Source organism: Lissotriton helveticus, chromosome 8 (genome assembly GCF_964261635.1).
Source record: "Lissotriton helveticus chromosome 8, aLisHel1.1, whole genome shotgun sequence".
In the NCBI taxonomy this organism is placed as follows: domain Eukaryota; kingdom Metazoa; phylum Chordata; class Amphibia; order Caudata; family Salamandridae; genus Lissotriton; species Lissotriton helveticus.
The window spans coordinates 1,313,581,646-1,313,600,223 of NC_136069.1; the positions used below are offsets into that span (position 1 = coordinate 1,313,581,646).

An 18,578-nucleotide genomic window follows, 5' to 3' on the forward strand; every position below is an offset into this window, starting at 1 on the left:
GATAGGTGGGTCCTCCCCTGGACTACAGTGCACATGGGCATCCTCTCCATCCTCAGATTGTTTTTTTCCTCCATTGGGTTCGGATGTTCAAAAACTTAGCTCAAGTTAGGAAACTTTTTCCCAAAGCCAAAAGGCTTTTGCGAGCGTCGGTATTGTTTCGATTGGTATCGGTAACATTTATCTACAGGACATCGACTATCGGACGGCTTCATTCACCTCTTGCATAGAGTTTCATCGACGATGGAGAGTCGAGGCCTTTTCAAAAGGTGTCCGCTTTGTAACTCAAAATATGCACACAACGACGTCCACCCTGTGTGCAACAAATGCATGTCACCGGACCACAATGAAGACCAATGTATGGCCTGTGCCCGGTTCAGATCAAAGAAGACTCTTCGGACCCGACGCGCGGCTCAATTGCAATCGAATAGGCCTGCGCCGGAACCAGGTAATATCTTCGGGACCGGAGACTAAGAAGTCGTCGAGATACCGGACCGAGATGAATCATCGGAGCAGGGATCCGTGCATGGATCCGACTATGAGGCCGATGGAGAGGAGTATCTGGAAGACTAGGAGAATTATGAAGTCGTCGACTAGGTAGGAGACGTCGACGTTCAGGCCCTTGGGGCCAAGGAAGATAGCTCAGAGGAGCTAGGCCCAACCGTCGATACGGGGGCCGATGGACATAATATCAATACGGCTCAGGTCGAGGGATCGCCACAAGGCCTTACCCAAGATCTACCTTCGAGTTCAACAGCCCCGTAACAAGGCCCGGCTTCGAACATTATCATTGAGCCATCGGTTTCGAAACCAACTTTGGTTGATCTCAGCAAAACGAAACCGAAGCCAGCACAGTCGAAATCGAAACCGAAAGTGCAACTGGCGCTAGTTGGCGCCAAGGCCTCAAAACCCTTGGGGCCGACGAAACAAATGAGGGACTTAAATGCGGGGAGCTTCCAGAAGGTCCTCGACTCGAGTAGCGGGGCGCCAAAGGCCACGGTGAAGATCTTCGAGTCTAAGACGTCGGCGCCGAAGGGAGCCGCTACGCAGCTCGAATTGAGACAGAGCTCCAATCCTCAATCAATGACGGGACCGGGGACGAACGTCGGTTCAAAGTCAGATGCAGACGCGGCGCATGCGGAGCATAAGGCCCAAGACATGGCCCTACACGTCGGGGAGTCGATTCAAAGAATCAGACTAGGCTTTGTCGGCGGGACCGAAGAAAGTCACAACTACCAAGTTGGTCACCGCGCCTGCTACGTCGGCGCCAATAAAATACGGTTTACCACCGCCAGTGAGGCCGAAAATGTTCGAGCCAAAACAGAGCATTGACCCCATAAAAAGACCTGCATTGACCCACAGGCCTGCAAACGAGACAGAGGAACAAGAACCGAGGAAGTTCATCGACTCAGAAACGGGGAGACTGACTATCTACAAAAGGAAAATAGTCCCAGAAAAACCCATGGAGTCTTTCAGGATTCCTCTTAAGAAAAAGAGGGGATCACCTGCGTCACCAGTGATGGTCGAACACTTGCAAACATATGAGCAGGAGCCTCAATCCTGTTCCTCTACATATTCGGATGCAGGGGCATGTGACGATAATGATGCTGATGACGATGTGATGGACACTGGTCGTGATGATCAGAATCACCCATGGGCAGACCCCGCTGACCCAGGCAACCCGCAACATGACCCTGATACTACTGTCTACAATGTCAAAACATCACCAACTGAAGACACTACAGCTTTCAACGCTCTGATTGAAAGAGCTGCGTTAAATCATGACGTTGATCTTCATAGTGATACTGTGGAAGTGGACTTCCTTGTGGACACGTTCTCAACTGCCGAAAGAAGTGTAAAGACACTACCAATGCTCATGGGCGTTCAACACGCCAAGGACATTTTCAAAGAAAATACTAGAGCAAGGGTAGTTAACCCGAGAATAGAAAAGTATGGCCGGCGCCCGTGGATCCTACCTATATTAAAGGTCAATTGCCTTTGGACTCTATGGTGGTTGCAAATGCAAGCAAGAGGGCAAACTCGCAGACAACGGGAGATGCGCCTCCGCCTGATAGAGTCAAAGATACTGGAAACATCTGGCAAGAGTGGCAGCACAGGCTACGATACTCTGGAGACATTATTACAGCACCTCCCAGAACAATTCAAGGAAGGAGCAGAGCTGTTGGTTCAGGAGGGGAAGCTGATCTCCAACGCTTCTATCAAGTGTGCACTAGACACAGCTGACACTGCAGCTAGGGCTATAAACACTAGCGTCATGCTAAGGCGACATGCTTGGTTGAGGATATCTGGTTTCAAACCAGAAATACAGACCACCATTCTAAATCAGCCAGTTAACACTGACTTCTTGTTTGGCCCTGAAGTTGATGCCACCCTAGAAAAAATTAAAAAGGACACGGAAACTGCTAAATCCATGGGAGCTCTGCAGTCACAGCAGTTTCGGGGTGGTTCCTTTCGTCGCTCCAATAACAGAGGACCCTCAAGGGGCCAAAACACCCAACAAACGCAGTATAACAAGGGAGGTACACAAGCCACCTACAATAAAAATCCCTGGGGTGGATATAGAGGAAATAACATCAAGGGCAGAGGAAGAGGAAACAACAACTCCAGATCCTCTGCCAATACCAAACAGTGACGCCTTGTCACTGCCCCCCGACCATCTAACACCTGTTGGGGGAGACTACAACAGTTCCTGTCTGTATAGAAATCCATCACCACAGACAGGTGGGTAAGAGATATTGTACAGTACGGGTATTGTCTAGAGCTTACAGCCACTCCACCCGACATTCCACCAAGACACCGTCCTATGTCCGCAGCGCATTTACACTTATTGCAGCAAGAGGTCGTCAGTATGCTGCAAAAAGGAGCCATAGAGCTCGTGCCTCTAGCGGAGCAAGGATCAGGGGTGTACTCTCTGTACTTCTTGATTCCAAAAAAGGACGGGTCTCTCAGGCCCATACTCGACCTACGGCCTCTGAACCAATGCATTCTGTCAGAGCACTTTCACATGCTCACCTTACAGCAAGTTCTACCGCTTTTAAGTCAGGGAGATTTCCTTGCAACACTGGATCTCAAAGATGCGTACTTCCACATTCCCATGCACCCTTCCCACAGAAAGTATCTCGGGTTCACCATTCAGGATCAATACTACCAGTTCAAAGTCCTCCCCTTCGGAGTGACGACGGCACCCAGAGTATTCACCAAGTGTCTGGCAACAGTGGCGGCACACCTCGGGAGACAGCACATACATGTCTACCCTTATCTGGACGACTGGCTTATTCAAGCAAAGTCTGCCCACCTGTGTGCCAGACACGTGTCCCACACCATTCACCTCCTTCACGATCTGGGATTCTCACTGAATTACCCCAAGTCACATCTTCAACCCGCCCGCGTACGGCAGTACCTGGGCGCAACCATAGACACTCTGGCAGCCAAAGCTCAGCCAAATTCAGTGCGGATACACCGCATGCAATTGCTGATACAAAAATTCAGACCTCAACACTCGCTTCAGGCAAAAGTGTTCATGCAGTTGATAGGCATGATAGCCTCCTGCATCTTCATAGTCCCGCACGCAAGACTACACATGCGTCCGCTTCAGGAGTGCTTGGCACGTCAGTGGAACCAGGCTCAAGGGCAGTTAAAAGACCTAGTGTTGGTGAGCGGTCGGGCATACAACTCTCTGCATTGGTGGAATCCACAAAACCTTTGCAAGGGCCGACCGTTCCAAGAGCCTGTACCACAGGTAATACTGACAACGGACGCATCTCTCCAGGGATGGGGAGCTCATGTACTCCATTACACAGTGCAGGGACTATGGACGTCACAGCAGAAGAAGATGCACATCAACCTTCTAGAGCTGATGCAATCTTCATGGCACTGAAAGCCTTCAAAGTACATCTGTGCAACAAAGTCGTGTTGATCCGGACGGACAACGTGACTGCCATGTACTACATACAGAAGCAGGGAGGAACACACTCCACAGTTGTCTCACCTGGCTCAGAGCTTGTGGAAGTGGGCCATTCAGAGGAACATGTTCCTCATGGCGGAACACCTCCCAGGCAAGGACAACCAAATGGCGGACCTGCTCAGCAGGCATAGCCACCAAATGCACGAGTGGGAGATACATCCATCAGTACTCTGCCCGTACTTCTAGCAGTGGGGTCATCCAGAGATAGACCTGTTTGCCACAAGGGAAAACGCAAAATGCCAAAGCTTTGCCGCCAGGTTCCCTCACCCACAATCGCAGGGCAATGCGATATGGATGAACTGGGCAGGCAAGTTTGCGTACGCTTTTCCCCCAGCGCCATTGATTACGGTAGTGGCACGCAAACTGAGGCAACACTCTATGATACTCATCCTGGTTGCTCCAACGTGGGCACGCCAACCATGGTACACCACGCTCGTGGAACTTTCCGTGGTGCCTCATCAAAGGCTGCAACTAACACCCAGACTTTTGACGCAGAACCAAGGCGAAATTCAGCACCCAGATCCGCAACAGTTCAACCTGGCGATCTGGCTCCTGAGGTCCTAGAATTTGGATACCTCAACTTGCCTCCAGACTGCATGAATATCATAAAGGAGGCAAGAAGGCCCACAACTAGAGCATGTTATGCGGCGAAATGGAAAAGGTTTGTCATATACTGCAACAATAATGACATTAACCCACTAGATGCATCTATTCAGAACATTATTTGTTATCTGTTGCATTTATACAGATGTAATCTGGCTTACAGTTCCATCCGCATACATCTATCCGCAGTAGCGGCCTACCTGCAAAACAGGCAGAACCTATCCCTATTCAGAGTACCTGCAATTAAAGCCTTTCTTGATGGACTCAAGAGAGTAATCCCTCTAAGACTTCCACCTTCACCAGTCTGGAACCTCAACCTGGTTCTCAAGACTCATGGGGCCACCCTTTAAACCTCTGCATTCATGTGAGATTCAATTTTTAACCTGGAAAGTGGCTTTCCTAGTAGCCATTACCTCACTCAGAAGAGTTAGTGACCTCCAGGCGCTAACCATTCAGGAGCCATTCATACAGGTTCACCCAAACAGAGTTGTTTTACGTACAAACCCCACTTTTATGCCTAAGGTGATTTCGCAGTTCCACATGAACCAAACCATAGAACTGCCGGTTTTCTACCCAAATCCAGAAAATGTTGCAGAGATGCCTACACACATTAGATGTGAAAAGGGCCCACATGTATTATATAGACAGAACTAAAGATTTCAGAAAAACGAAACGACTGTTCGTCGCCTTCGCTCCACAGCATAAAGGCAATCCCATTTCAAAATCAGGAATAGCCAGATGGATCGTTGAGTGTATACAAATTTGCTATGAAAAAGCTAAACGCACTTTAACGATTCCTCCACGTGCACACTCCACACGCAAGTTAGGAGCATCCATGGCTTTCCTAGGGAACATTCCATTAGAGGAGATATGTAGAGCAGCCACATGGTCCACTATTCATACATTTACGAAACACTACTGCGTAGATGTACACTCTAGACAGCAGGCAGCTGTAGGACAGGCTGTTCTCAAAACCCTTTTTCAGACTGCTGCAGCTGGCACAGGCGGCCGCCGCTATTGGAGGGACTGCTATGTATTCTATGCAATAGATGTGAATTCAGCATCTTCAGCATCCCACATGCCTCGAACCGAATATGCTACTTACCAGTATGCATCTGTTCTTGGCATGTAGGGCTGCTGACATTCATATCGCCCACCCTTCTCCCCGGCGCCTGTTGCAGCTGTAGCATTCAGAATTTCTATTTAGCATGGACATCACTCACTGTATTACACTCCATCTCTGCCACAATGGTGAAAACAATATGAGGATGGAGAGGATGCCCATGCGCACTATAGTCCAGGGGAGGAGCCACCTATCCCGTGATACTTCGAAGACTTCTCCAGGACAACAATGTGCAATCATCTGGACCCAACACTAGGCGGCGATCTAATGCAATAGATATGAATGTCAGCAGCCCTACATGCCAAGAACAGATGCATACTGGTAAGTAGCATATTCGCTACACTGTCCAGTACTTCTACTAGACATTCCACCAAAACCGCACAGCCTGCCAGCTTTTCCTCATAGAGAAAAACTTCCCCTTTAACCACAAAAGCCTCTGGAATGATAGAGAGGGAAGGGAAGGACAGACAAGCCCCATAGGCTGCCATTATGTGGCTCAAAAAGGGTTCTCTTCCAGGGGATCCTCATCAATAGTCATAAGCATTAGAATGTTCCCGCCCATGCGCAGGACCCCGGAAACACTATTATGTGCGATATCTATATATATCTATATATCTATATATATCTATATATATCTATATCTCAAGCAATTGCAGCCAAAATAACCATAGAGCTTAATAGCTTAATTATGCTGTAAAGAATTTCCACCATACATGAAACATATGCATTAGAAGCATGAGAAACAACATCAAAGATTGCTTTGAAACTGTTTTAATGCTGAAAAAGCAGTAGAAATTCTTACTATATCCTGAAAGCATAGAAAGCTCCGAGGCTGCATTGGAAACAGTCTAAAAGACTGAAAAGCTAACCTGTAGCTGCATGCTACAAAAAACTGACACCGTGCCTTTAAGGCACTCATGCCCCCCAGTAGCCCATCATGCCTCAGGGGTGACAGTTGGTCAGTTCTTTCTGGCTCCTTCAGGAAAGATCCTGGATTCACAGCTCCACTATTTTTCTGATTTCTGACAGAAAATTCTCTCAGACTTCTACTTTTTTGACCCTACTTCGACGTTTTTCATCTAGTCAAGTAGGTTTTCTCTTGTTGGTAAGCTTTTTCTTTTGAAAATGCCTGCCCTTTTTGACAAATGCCCTTCTTGTGGCAAGAAGGCCAAGACGGACAGCCATGAGGTATGCATCCTGTGCTTACCTGAAGACCATGACCCAAGGACCTGCCCTCACTGTGAGTCTCTGTCATCTAGAACTTTAAAAGACAGAGAGAGGATTTGTGTCTATGGGCTAGCCCATAGGTCTTCTAGAGGAGGTCCGTAGCCAAGAAGAGCTCCAAGAGGTCCAGAGAACCTTCAAAGGGCGAGTCTTCTCGTCTTGCAGCTTCAGCGTTGGGCACGGCGCTGAGAAAGGAGCAACCGGTGGGTCATTCGTTGAAAAAACGACATTTATCACCGTTGATGGCGGGCTCGCCGTCAAGATCAGGTATGTCGTCGTCGAGATGTCAAGACCCTCTGCCGTCGTCAACCAGGCGGCGACCGGCGTCGAAGCGTTACACCTCCGCCGTCGTCAAGCAGACGACAGGCGTCGTAGTGTGACCCCTCCGCCGACGTCAACCAGGCGACGTTCGGCGTCGAGGGGTAAGGAGCCTCCAACTTCGTCGTCATCACGACGTTTGGCGTCGAGAGCTGACTTACCTCCATCGTCGCAGGCTAAGCGACTGACGTCGAGAGCCCTGAGTCCTCCTCCGCCGTCGATTAGGACATCTTCGCCGTCGCGTCATCGTTCGGCGTCGAGGGCGACCAATACTCCTCCGCCGACGTCACGCAGACATTCGAAGTCAAAGACAACTCCGTCGTCGGCAACACCACGCCGGTCGACGTTGAGAGACCATTCCTCCCGTCGTAGGCATACGATGTAGAGATCGCCCGATCCACCGGCGCCACAGACAGTTGCACCGGTCCACGTCGAGGGATCATCGCTCAGTCGAGGCATGAATGATCCAGATCGACGTCGAGACACCTTGAACGAGGATCCAGGGAGGTTTCTGTGATACTAGTGACTGAATCAGCCTCCCGTCATTCTTCTGGTTCTTCCAGATCAAGATCCAGAAGTCCTCGCAGATCTAGAAGTCCTTCCCGCAGACCTCCCAATGAGGTTGTGCAGTTGTCTCCCAGATTGGATAGGCCTCTTGTAGGAGAGTAGGGTCTGCAATCCTATGATCACCCAGATTTTTGCTTTTTGCTGCACTGGTTTACGACTTTCCCTGGCTGTGGGCCTGCTAATCAGACCCACAGCCTAGCTGTTCTCTCTATCCAAATTGTACTTAGGTACTGAATTGGCACTGGGCCCTCTCCAAGTCCCTGTACCCAGGGCTGAGGTGCACCCAGAAGTCTCCCAGGGGCTGAAGCATGTATTGTGCCACCCCTGGATTGACTAACTAAAACTGACACAACTGGCTGCACGACAGCTGGGGCAAGGTGGTGTACTCACCCTTTGCTTTAGATATAGTATACCTATATCTAACCCTAAAATGGACACACAGATCTCCTATCAGTCACTCCTATAGCAGGCCTTAACAATCCTGAAGGCAGAGTGCTTGGAATCGTGTGAGATGGTGCTCTAGCATGAGCTGAGCCTGTCTGCGGCTTTCGGGATCCATCCCTTAGCCGTTTCCATGATATCGCATACCATATACTCTTAAGTGCATTATAATCCTCGCGGTTATGTGCCAACTCTGGTATCGCTTTATCAAAACATGTCGAGTAAGGTGTCATACGAATTGGAATACTAACCCCTCGCCAATTCTGGCGACGGGGTTAGCATTCCACCCTTCTAGAGGGACACGACATGCCTGTAACCTATAACCCGGTTAAAAGTCAGACAGAGCCTTAGCATCCACAAAATGGATGCTGCCACCGAGACACAAGTCTGCCCTCCTGCTGCTGGGAGTCCTCCCAGAGCAGGAGATAAGGACAAAGGGTTTCCTGCCAGGGGCGGTGCCAGCACCGTCCCAGACAGGGTTTTGTGTATTGTAGGTATGCAGGGCTTTAGAGGAAGGTGACTGCACGTGGCACCCCGGTGCTCACTGTGCATAGGCTGGCTGGAACCAGTTCCAGGGTCACTCCAGACCCTGTGCTGGGGAAAAGCCCGCCAAGGAAGTGGGTGTAACCACCCCCCTCCTAGTCCCACCCATAGGGCAGGACTTAGTCGCGTGCCAGCCCCTTTTTACAGGATAAAGGTAGAGACTGGCCCCCTTCCAAATCAGATCATCTTTGAATCCTGAAACTACTTTCTGCGAAAGGAACTCAAGACTTCTTCCTAAGATTTCTCCCTTGTGACTAAGGAGTAGTCACCCTGCATCCGCAGGCACCATCTAAGAACACTGCGGTCTGCTGTAAGTCCTTCCTCCGGAATCCGACTGCCCAGCTCGACGAGAACCGGCTTCCCTGGCACCTCTGACCTCTACCCACCTCTACATCCCAGCTGAGAACCGTGGGTGCGACGAGACCTCAAGGGACCGGCCATCTGCAAGACTGCACAACTTCTTTCCAGCAAGCCCGCCGAGTAATCTACTGGTGAGTGCTTTGGGGTCCGAGAAGCCCCGACTCTGAGCAGCTCCAGCTCCGAAGTGCAGCCCCCCAGCATCTCCACGATCTGCGTGGGGCCCTTCTGCTTTCCGCTGCTCACCGCGTTGTTTGGCTACTAGCCCGTTGGCTTGTGGCCTTCCTGACGACGCCCGACGACATTTCTGCTGCTGGTCTGGTTGCTCCAGACTGGCCCTTGCTCCCTTCCAGAAGAGGAGCACCCTGGACCCTCCTGGTCCACTCAAGACGCCATTTTGAGTCCACCGCGTGGGCTTGAATTAGCCAAGGCTTGTTGCCCAATCCTGGGTAACTTCGACGCCAAATCCTTCGTGGGACAGCTCGCACCTCCATCCTGGTCGCCGACAACGCCTCCTGGTCCGAGAGACTGCAGAGCCCAGCAGTGCCCACTCACCTGACTGCGGTGACTTCGCCCGGTGCCATCCTGGTGCCCACTTAATCACTGGCTAGTGATTCAAGAACTTGGTCCCCTCTGCTTTCAGGTTTTCTTCTTCCTTGATCCAGGCTTGGATCCATCGAACTTTCCTTCACTGGTCGCCTGCCAGCAACTTCTTCCTTCCAGGCTCCTGGTCCGGCAACGAGATCCCCGACGTCTTTTCAGACCTATGCAGCTGCAGCCCCTGGGCTAGGTAACTTCGGCACTCCGGTGTCCCAGCATAGCCTCACTATCCAAGGGTCAGGATCCACTGTCGTTTTCTCCCTACCAGGTCGGGTTCGCCCGTGAACACTAACTTTGTGAATTCTAGCTTCCATAGACTTTGTCCCGCATCCCGCGTGAGAGTGCACACTCTGCACCCGAGTCCCCTGGGCCTCCTAGTAGTAATCTAACGATTCCCTAGTCCAGTCCTAGCGATTCCAAAGCCTATTAGAACTGTTACTTACCTGCTAGTAATTCGCATTCCACTTTTAGCGTATATGGTTTTTCGTGCCCCTCGGGCATTTGTGTAACGTGCTAACTTAAAAGTATTTTCGTAAGAGTTTTGTTGTGTGCTTAGCTCCCTGTCTCATAAAGAGCCAGGGTAGTCTTGTTATAAATAAATACACTGTTTATTTTCATAACCACTTGTGTGGTGTCCTTTCACTGGGTGTTCAAGGGGTAATGTGATGGTAAAACAGCTGGCTTAACACGCCCTCTAGAGTCTTAGCCTTAGACTGCTCGTATCCATGCTACTAGGATAGCTGGTCTATAAGGTTGACTTACAACCAATCATCAATAAGGGTTGTTTGGACTGATATATAGTGATCACTAGAATAGTGAACACTGCACATCAGGCCAACTTCTCACATTGGTGAGCAGCGGTTGGGATTTGAGCTTGCTGTTGTTTTACCACACATATCCTAAGAATATCTTGTGAAAGATCACATAAGTACTAAAGGTACATATAACTTAGCTTAGAATACTCTGAGTTCTACTGAACCAGCTGTTGTAGCTCCTAGGGCCTAGCACACCCTAAACTACAACTCTAGCAAGGGATCAGTAGGCAAACATAGTGTAGGTAAGTGCACCACTTACACCTCACTAGAAAAGCATGTCGACTCAGGGGGACTCTACTGAGACTCCCCTGGTCAGTGTTGACCCTCCACAGGTCACTTCAAGATATGCAGCTCTCAGTTTTCAGGAGATGAGACAAATCTGTGTCTCCAGGAAACTGAAGCAGGGGTCTAACCCCACCATTCCCTTTCTGATAGGTCTCTTAGAGACATATGATGCCAGAAAGCTCTCTCAGTTACATGAGAGCATGCCAGCCTTAGAGGGAACCTCTGGGGATCCAGACCTCCCCAACACTGATTCAGCAGTTGAGGAGGAGGATCAGGAGGTACTCTCTGGGGATGAGGTAGACAAGGGTCTTGAGGTAGTCAGAAGGCTAACTAGGACCAACTTAGACTTACTTGGGCTAGGATCTGGGGGCCCCCCAGTACTAACCCGAAGTGGGCCTAACCTTGGAGTTAGGAGAGATAGATCTCTTTCTAGGGACTCCAATAGATCTCTGCACTCTAATGCCTCTTCTCAGGGGAGAAGGAATCCTCCACAGAGGAGATTTACTTCCCCTCAGAGAAAGGAGCATGAGGCTAGGATGAGACAAGCTGAACTGAGGATTGAAAGGGAAGAAATTGCCCTGGCCAAAGAGAAGCTTGCCCTGGCAAGAGAGCAGCAGATGAGTGGGCTAGCTCCCACTGGTGGCAGCAATCTCCCAAGAGATAGAGAGAAGGGTTTAGATACTAAACACCTGACTAAAATAGTGCCCCCCTTTAAGCAAGGGGATGACATCCAGAAATGGATGGCTGCTCTGGAGAGGGCCTGCACTGTGCAGAACATTCCCCAGAGTCAGTGGGCAGCTATACTGTGGCTCTCCTTTGATGGTAAAGGTAGAGATAAGCTCCTCACTACAAGAGTGGAGGATGCTAACAATTACCAGGTCCTGAAGAATACACTGGTTGATGGGTTTGGTTTAACCACTGAGCAATACAGGTTGCTGTTCAGAGACACCCAGAAAACTCAGTCTCAGGACTGGTCTGATTTTGTGGATTGTGCCACTAAGGCTTTGGAGGGCTGGTTGCTGGGTAGCAAGGTTACAGATTACACAGGATTGTATAATCTAATGATGAGAGAACAAATTTTGAACAATTGTCAGAACCAGTTGCTGCACCAGCACCTTGTTGATTCAGATCTGACCTCTCCCCAAGAATTGGGAAAGAAGGCAGACAAATGGGTCAGGACAAGGATCAAGCAGAACCAGAACCAGGGTGGTCAGAAGAAAGCAGACCAGAAGGGTAATGTTAAGAATGAGCAAAATGACCAGAAGTCTTCACCAGGTCCCCAACAAACCAAAGAGGGTGGGGGTCAGGCTTCCCAGAAGAAGAAGACTCAAGAAGGCCAGTCAAAAAGGTGGTGCCAGTACTGCAAAAGTAAATCTCACTGGTTTAGTGAGTGCACCAAAAGAGGAGGAGGACAAACTCCTGCCACTACAGCTCCTAAAGCAACTGCACCCCCTAGTACAGTCAGTAGTGGTAGTGTCACTCCCAAGGCATTAGTTGGGTTAACCTTGGGTACTGAGGGGTCTGACAACTTAGTTGGCACACTCACTCAGGCTGTCCTTGTCTGTACAGGGGATATGGATATGTCCCCTGAAATAAGTCCCAATACTTTGGGCAAATACAGGCAGACACCTTTGATTAATGGCAAAATGGCTCAGGCCTATAGGGACACTTGTGCCAGTGTCACCATGGTGACACCTAACTTTGTGGACCCTGGACAGATCATGCCAGGTACTGATTTCCTGGTGACCAATGCCAGCAATGTCACTACTAGTCATAGTGTGGCAATTGTAGCTTTCTCCTGGGGTGGAGTGAAGGGACAAAAGAAAGTTGTAGTCAGTTCAGACCTCCCAGTTGATGGTTTGTTGGGCAATGATTTGGAGTCATCACAATGGTCAGAAGTGGAGCAGAGGACTCACATGGAGATGTTAGGCTTGCCAGCACATGTGCTTGCTGTGACTAGGTCACAGGCCAGAAAATGCCCCACTGAACAGGTGCTGGATCCTGAAATGATGGACCAGACACCTCCCAAGAAGAAGAGCAGTAAGGGTAAGGCTTTGCCTTCCCCCTTGCCCCAGGTTCAGGATCAAGTCTCTGAGGAGGCTGATCTAAAAGAGCTGAGGGAAACTGAGCCTAAAGAGCTTGAACTTGATCAAGTTGAGTTTCTGGGCTCAGGGGGACCCTCCAGAGCAGACCTGGGGAAGGAACAGTTGAGCTGCCCTTCCCTTGAACCCCTCAGACAGCAGGCTGCTGCTGAGGCTGCAGGGAATGCCACAGGTGCCCACAGGGTATACTGGGAAGATGGACTCCTGTACTCTGAGTCAAGAGACCCCAAGCCTGGCGCAACCAGGAGGCTGGTCATCCCCTTGTCTCTGAGAGGTTTCCTTCTCACCTTGGCCCATGAGATTCCCCTTGCAGGTCATTTAGGTCAGACAAAGACTTGGGACAGGCTTGTCTCACACTTTCACTGGCCCCATATGAATGAGAATACCAAGGAGTTTTGTCGCTCATGTGTCACTTGCCAAGCCAGTGGTAAGTCAGGTGGCACAACAAAGGCCCCCCTCATACCACTACCTGTGGTGGGGGTTCCCTTTGAAAGAGTGGGGATTGACATTGTTGGTCCAATGGAACCCCAGACAGCATCAGGACACAAGTTTATACTGGTGGTGGTGGACCATGCCACCAGGTATCCTGAGGCTATTCCCCTTAGGACCACTACAGCCCCTGTAGTGGCAAGAGCCCTAGTTGGAGTGTTCTCCAGAGTGGGTTTCCCTAAGGAGGTCGTTTCTGACAGAGGTACAAACTTCATGTCAGGATATCTGACTGCCATGTGGAAAGAGTGTGGTGTGAACTACAAGTTCACCACACCCGATCATCCACAATGCAATGGGCTTGTTGAGAGATTCAACAGGACCCTGAAAGGGATGATTCATGGACTACCTGAACCTCTTAGGAGAAGATGGGATGTCCTGATCCCCTGCCTCTTGTTTGCTTACAGAGAGGTCCCACAGAAGGGGGTTGGCTACAGCCCTTTTGAGCTTCTGTATGGGCATCCTGTAAGAGGACCCCTGTGTTTGGTGAAGGAAGGATGGGAGAGACCTCTCAAAAAGCCTGCAACCAACATAGTGGACTATGTACTTGGTCTCCGCTCCAGGATGGCTGAGTATATGGAAAAGGCATCTAAAAACCTTGAGGCCAGCCAGGAACTTCAAAAAGCTTGGCATGACCAAAAGGCTGTACTGACTGTGTACCAGCCAGGACAGAAGGTGTGGGTGCTGGAGCCAGTGGCCCCAGCAGCTCTGAAAGACAAATGGTCTGGGCCCCACACCATCATTGAGCAAAAGGGAGAGGTTACCTACTTGGTGGACCTTGGAACTCCCAGGAGCCCTCTCAGAGTGCTCCATGTTAACAGGCTCAAGGCATATGTTGACAGGAAGGACATGAGCTTGCTCATGGCCACAGATGAGGGACAGGAGGAAGAGAGTGACCCTCTCCCAGACCTGCTCACTCAGAATCCTGATGATGGGTCAGTTGATGGTGTTGTCTTTTGTGGCAGCCTCACTGAACATCAGCAACAGGATTGCAGGCAAGTTCTGCAATCCTTTCGACATATGTTCTCTCTGACACCCAGCCAAACTGATTGGTGTACCCATGATGTTGACACTGGAGACAGTCTGCCTGTCAAGAGTAAAATCTACAGACAGCCTGATCATGTTAGAGACTGCATCAAAACTGAAGTGCAAAAGATGTTGGAACTGGGAGTCATTGAGCCCTCAGATAGCCCTTGGGCTAGCCCAGTAGTTCTAGTGCCAAAGCCTCACACCCAGGGTGGTAAGAGAGATGAGGTTTTGCGTAGACTACAGAGGCCTCAATGCAGTCACTAAGACTGATGCCCACCCAATACCAAGAGCAGATGAGCTTATAGATAGATTGGCTTCTGCCAACTTCTTAAGCACATTTGATTTGACAGCTGGGTATTGGCAAATCAGGTTAGCTGAGGAAGCCAAACCCAAGACAGCATTTTCTACCCCTGGAGGGCATTATCAATTTGTGGTAATGCCCTTTGGACTGAAAAATGCACCTGCCACCTTCCAAAGGTTGGTGAATCAAGTCCTCACTGGGCTGGATGACTTCTGTGCAGCATATCTGGACGATATTGCTGTCTTTAGCTCCACCTGGGAGGATCACCTGGTCCACCTGAGGAAAGTGTTAGAGGCCCTGCAAAAGGCAGGCCTCACTATCAAGGCCACAAAGTGCCAGATAGGGCAGTCACAGGTTGTATACCTGGGCCACCTTGTAGGTGGAGGCCAGGTTCAGCCACTGGAGAGTAAGATACAGGCCATCAAGGACTGGACTCCTCCAATCACCCAGACTCAGGTTCGAGCTTTCTTGGGCCTGACTGGGTACTATAGGAAGTTTGTCAGAAATTATGGGTCCATAGTGACCCCCCTTAATGACCTGACAAGCAAGAAGATGCCAAAGAAAGTTCAGTGGACAGCAAGCTGTCAGAAAGCATTCAATGACCTAAAGCAGGCCATGTGCACAGCACCTATCCTCAAGAGTCCAGATTACTCCAAGCCATTCATTGTCCAAACAGATGCTTCTGAGTTGGGTGTGGGAGCTGTTCTGTCTCAACTGAATTTTGATGGTAATGATCAGCCTATTGCTTTCATTAGTAGAAGGTTGACACCCAGAGAGAAAAATTGGTCAGCTATTGAGAGGGAGGCCTTTGCTGTGGTCTGGGCCCTGAAGAAGCTGAGGGCCTACTTGTTTGGCACTCACTTCACCATTCAGACAGACCATAAGCCCCTCTTGTGGCTAAATCAGATGAAGGGTGAAAACCCCAAACTGCTTAGGTGGTCCATTTCCCTACAGGGGATGGATTTTACAGTGGAGCATAGACCTGGGACTGATCACAGCAATGCTGATGGGCTCTCCAGGTATTTCCACTTAGAGCAAGAAGACTCACCTGGTCAAGGTTAGCTTATTGTCCCAAAGTTTGGGGGGGGGGTCATGTAGGAGAGTAGGGTCTGCAATCCTATGATCACCCAGATTTTTGCTTTTTGCTGCACTGGTTTACGACTTTCCCTGGCTGTGGGCCTGCTAATCAGACCCACAGCCTAGCTGTTCTCTCTATCCAAATTGTACTTAGGTACTGAATTGGCACTGGGCCCTCTCCAAGTCCCTGTACCCAGGGCTGAGGTGCACCCAGAAGTCTCCCAGGGGCTGAAGCATGTATTGTGCCACCCCTGGATTGACTAACTAAAACTGACACAACTGGCTGCACGACAGCTGGGGCAAGGTGGTGTACTCACCCTTTGCTTTAGATATAGTATACCTATATCTAACCCTAAAATGGACACACAGATCTCCTATCAGTCACTCCTATAGCAGGCCTTAACAATCCTGAAGGCAGAGTGCTTGGAATCGTGTGAGATGGTGCTCTAGCATGAGCTGAGCCTGTCTGCGGCTTTCGGGATCCATCCCTTAGCCGTTTCCATGATATCGCATACCATATACTCTTAAGTGCATTATAATCCTCGCGGTTATGTGCCAACTCTGGTATCGCTTTATCAAAACATGTCGAGTAAGGTGTCATACGAATTGGAATACTAACCCCTCGCCAATTCTGGCGACGGGGTTAGCATTCCACCCTTCTAGAGGGACACGACATGCCTGTAACCTATAACCCGGTTAAAAGTCAGACAGAGCCTTAGCATCCACAAAATGGATGCTGCCACCGAGACACAAGTCTGCCCTCCTGCTGCTGGGAGTCCTCCCAGAGCAGGAGATAAGGACAAAGGGTTTCCTGCCAGGGGCGGTGCCAGCACCGTCCCAGACAGGGTTTTGTGTATTGTAGGTAGGCAGGGCTTTAGAGGAAGGTGACTGCACGTGGCACCCCGGTGCTCACTGTGCATAGGCTGGCTGGAACCAGTTCCAGGGTCACTCCAGACCCTGTGCTGGGGAAAAGCCCGCCAAGGAAGTGGGTGTAACCACCCCCCTCCTAGTCCCACCCATAGGGCAGGACTTAGTCGCGTGCCAGCCCCTTTTTACAGGATAAAGGTAGAGACTGGCCCCCTTCCAAATCAGATCATCTTTGAATCCTGAAACTACTTTCTGCGAAAGGAACTCAAGACTTCTTCCTAAGATTTCTCCCTTGTGACTAAGGAGTAGTCACCCTGCATCCGCAGGCACCATCTAAGAACACTGCGGTCTGCTGTAAGTCCTTCCTCCGGAATCCGACTGCCCAGCTCGACGAGAACCGGCTTCCCTGGCACCTCTGACCTCTACCCACCTCTACATCCCAGCTGAGAACCGTGGGTGCGACGAGACCTCAAGGGACCGGCCATCTGCAAGACTGCACGACTTCGTTCCAGCAAGCCCGCCGAGTAATCTACTGGTGAGTGCTTTGGGGTCCGAGAAGCCCCGACTCTGAGCAGCTCCAGCTCCGAAGTGCAGCCCCCCAGCATCTCCACGATCTGCGTGGGGCCCTTCTGCTTTCCGCTGCTCACCGCGTTGTTTGGCTACTAGCCCGTTGGCTTGTGGCCTTCCTGACGACGCCCGACGACATTTCTGCTGCTGGTCTGGTTGCTCCAGACTGGCCCTTGCTCCCTTCCAGAAGAGGAGCACCCTGGACCCTCCTGGTCCACTCAAGACTCCATTTTGAGTCCACCGCGTGGGCTTGAATTAGCCAAGGCTTGTTGCCCAATCCTGGGTAACTTCGACACCAAATCCTTCGTGGGACAGCTCGCACCTCCATCCTGGTCGCCGACAACGCCTCCTGGTCCGAGAGACTGCAGAGCCCAGCAGTGCCCACTCACCTGACTGCGGTGACTTCGCCCGGTGCCATCCTGGTGCCCACTTAATCACTGGCTAGTGATTCAAGAACTTGGTCCCCTCTGCTTTCAGGTTTTCTTCTTCCTTGATCCAGGCTTGGATCCATCGAACTTTCCTTCACTGGTCGCCTGCCAGCAACTTCTTCCTTCCAGGCTCCTGGTCCGGCAACGAGATCCCCGACGTCTTTTCAGACCTATGCAGCTGCAGCCCCTGGGCTAGGTAACTTCGGCACTCCGGTGTCCCAGCATAGCCTCACTATCCAAGGGTCAGGATCCACTGTCGTTTTCTCCCTACCAGGTCGGGTTCGCCCGTGAACACTAACTTTGTGAATTCTAGCTTCCATAGACTTTGTCCCGCATCCCGCGTGAGAGTGCACACTCTGCACCCGATTCCCCTGGGCCTCCTAGTAGTAATCTAACGATTCCCTAGTCCAGTCCTAGCGATTCCAAAGCCTATTAGAACTGTTACTTACCTGCTAGTAATTCGCATTCCACTTTTAGCGTATATGGTTTTTCGTGCCCCTCGGGCATTTGTGTAACGTGCTAACTTAAAAGTATTTTCGTAAGAGTTTTGTTGTGTGCTTAGCTCCCTGTCTCATAAAGAGCCAGGGTAGTCTTGTTATAAATAAATACACTGTTTATTTTCATAACAACTTGTGTGGTGTCCTTTCACTGGGTGTTCAAGGGGTAATGTGATGGTAAAACAGCTGGCTTAACACGCCCTCTAGAGTCTTAGCCTTAGACTGCTCGTATCCATGCTACTAGGATAGCTGGTCTATAAGGTTGACTTACAACCAATCATCAATAAGGGTTGTTTGGACTGATATATAGTGATCACTAGAATAGTGAACACTGCACATCAGGCCAACTTCTCACACCTCTGCACC

At 50.3% G+C, this 18,578-nt stretch overlaps 1 protein-coding gene across 1 annotated transcript in view; it reads left to right on the plus strand.

The window, feature by feature from the left end:
• Positions 1-18,578, plus strand: part of DDX3X (DEAD-box helicase 3 X-linked) — a 514,014-nt gene that overhangs the window by 334,943 nt on the left and 160,493 nt on the right. The window lies entirely within an intron of this gene.